Raw genomic sequence first — 2,958 nt, forward strand, 5'->3', positions numbered from 1 at the left:
GTGTGAGTGTGAGAAGAAAGTTAAGTCACACTGACCATTGACCATGCTGATAAATGTAAATCCCCCCCCCCCAAAAAAAGAGAGACATGAAAAAGAGAAGAACATGCAAATATTCATTCTGGATGAGGAAATAGACTCAGGATGCAGGATGGTGCTTAACACAGAGGTCAGGAAGCATTCTTATAGAGATCATTATTCCTCTCTGTAACTTGTCATATGGAGGGAAACTAAAACAACAGAACATAATCCCAGTACATTCACAGTTCTGCAAAGTGGTGCAGGAAGGAACATTCACTAATGGATTACAAAATGAGAAAATATATGTAGAACATTAAAAATACTAATAAAACTAGCATAAAAACAACATAACAACCATTGAGTACCAACATAAAAGGATCATCCCCATTCAAATGTTTGCAAAAAAAATCTATGATTGTAACTTCAATTGTGAAGAAATGAAAAGCTTCTCTATTCTGATCTTAGTTTCATAGTGACACTTGAATTTTATTTTCATCATTTTATATTAGTCTGTCAATTCATTGGGAGTAAAACAAAATATGGAATAATTTACCGATACAGATTTTAACCTATAGTCTCCAGAATCAAACACTAGCATTCTAGCTACTGGAACACTACATAACTCACAATAATTTCATGAGATCCATATTTGAACAGATAAGTCCAGATGGGTCCCTGTGGCGCAGCCCAATCCTAGTTGCCAGCCGGGAATGCACAAATGCACCACCTGAGAGGCTTCCCGGCCAGAAGATAAACAAAATAAATAAATGAAATGCAAGAATCTGTGAAACTCCTCCATGGAGTTTCATGGGGCCATGCCACCTATTTGGTTGGCATAGCAATGCTGCAGTGTAGAAGGGTGTTCCTGGCCCTAGAGGTGCTTGGAAGCTGCCTAAAAGCAGCTCCGCCCCCAGGAATGCCCCACTGGATACTGGCGGGGGAAGTTTCGCTGGGACTACACCACTGGGGAGGCAGCGCCGGCAGCCAAGGCCCAAGCTGCTGCGTCGCTCCCCGGGGCCATTGTAAGTGCCCCCATGCCGGTGTAGGTGCCACTTATCATCCCACAAAGTGGCACAGATGCCTCATGTGGTCACACTGGCTCCTATGGTGCTCCCCCCCCCCGCTTTTGTATTGCAAGGTTTAGTCTTTAACAGAAGAAAAAAGTAAGAGACCAGTACCACCTGAAGACCAACAACATTTATCCCAGCTAAGTCTCCTTCATGGTAACTGCTATAGAAGCATTAAATGGGTAATAATATTAGTAAGCATGTGGCTTTGTAATTTTTGAAAAACGAATAAAAAAATGTATCCTATACTCTCTTGAAGGATAGACCTATCTTAAAAGTGCCTAGACTTAGACTTGCTCAGTTCCATGGAAGAATTAGTCCCTCCTAAAACATGATTTATCTAAGAAAATAGATAAATCTATCTAAGAAAATAGATTCCTTTGAAATGTGGTGTTGGAGGAAAGTGTTACAGATTCCGTGGACTGCCAAAAAACAAATCAGTGGGTTATAGAGCAAATCAAGCCTGAACTGACCCTTAGAAGGTAAAATGACTAAACTGAGGCTGTCGTATTTTGGTAATGTCATCAGACGACAAGAGTCACTTGAAAAGACAGTCATGCTAGGAAAAGTTGAGGGCAGCAGGAAAAGAGGAAGACCCAACAAGAGATGGATTGACTGAATAAAGGAAGCCACAGCCTTCAGTTTGCAAGATCTGAGCAAGGCTGTCAAAGACAGGACATTTTGGAGGACTTTCATTCCTAGGGTCGCCATGAGTCTGAAGCGACTTGACGGCACTTAACACACACAAAACATGATTATTCAGCATGGCAATTGATTCTTTCTTCACCATAGCATAGAAGCAAGTTCTGTTTAAGTTTAGGAAGGGGAAAAAAAGAGTTCAATAAAGTCTAATGCACTTTGCCCATTTGGTGGCAGTTCTCCTTATAGCCTCTTTCACCTCTTTATTCCTCAGGCTGTATATGAGGGGATTGACCAGGGGAGTCAGGATGGTGTAAAAAATCGAGAAGGCTTTGTTCAGCTCTTTCACTTCACTGGCATCCTGCAAAAGATACACGGTGATGAGAGTGCCATAGAAAATCATCACCACGATAAGGTGAGACGAGCAGGTGGAGAAGGCCTTTTGCCTTCCTGTGGTGGACGGGATTCCGAGAATGGCTGTAATGATGTGCGCGTAGGATGCTATGGTTAAAATAAAGGGAGGCATGGTTGAGATGGAAGTCAGAATCGCTGATACCAGTTTTACCTGACTTGCATCACTGCAGGCCAGGTTCATCATCGGGATGAAATCACAGAAGAAATGCTCAATCATGTTGGGGCCTCAGAAAGATAACTGCAATATAAATGCTAATAATACTGTGTCTATGACAAAGCTGCCAATCCAAGATCCAGCCACAAGCCAAAGGCAAACTTTAAAATTCATAAGAACCGAATAATGCAAGGGTTTGCATATTGCCAAATAACGATCATAAGACATTGCCGCTAAGAGATAGCATTCCGTTACTGTTAAGAAAACAAAAGCCCATAATTGTGCAATGCAGTCATTCACTGAAACACCACGGTTCTCCGTTAAGAAGTTGACCAGCACTCTGGGAAGAATGGTTGAGGTGTAGCAGGTCTCCAAGCAAGACAGATTGCCCAGGAAGAAGTACATGGGGGTATGGAGGTGGTGATCTGTCAAAACTAGTATAATGATGGTCAGGTTTCCAGCCATGGTCATGATGTAGATCACTAGAAAGACCACAAAGAGAAGGATCTGCAGTTCCTGGAGCTCTCCAAAGCCACGAAGAATGAATTCTGTGATTATGGTCTCGTTTCTCCACTCTAGTTGCTGCATGATTCGGCTGGTGGAAAAGATAATAAAATATGCAATCAGCGTGAGCTTTACCCATCCAGTTCCCCTGTTTGTACCTCT

The 2,958-nt window shown here is 42.3% G+C and overlaps 1 pseudogene; it reads right to left on the bottom strand.

The window, feature by feature from the left end:
* Positions 1-1,987: 1,987 nt before the first annotated feature.
* On the bottom strand, positions 1,988-2,757 carry LOC130490770 (olfactory receptor 6C75-like; annotated as a pseudogene).
* Positions 2,758-2,958: the final 201 nt, after the last annotated feature.

The sequence above is a fragment of the Euleptes europaea genome, chromosome 18, assembly GCF_029931775.1.
Source record: "Euleptes europaea isolate rEulEur1 chromosome 18, rEulEur1.hap1, whole genome shotgun sequence".
Lineage (NCBI taxonomy): Eukaryota > Metazoa > Chordata > Lepidosauria > Squamata > Sphaerodactylidae > Euleptes > Euleptes europaea.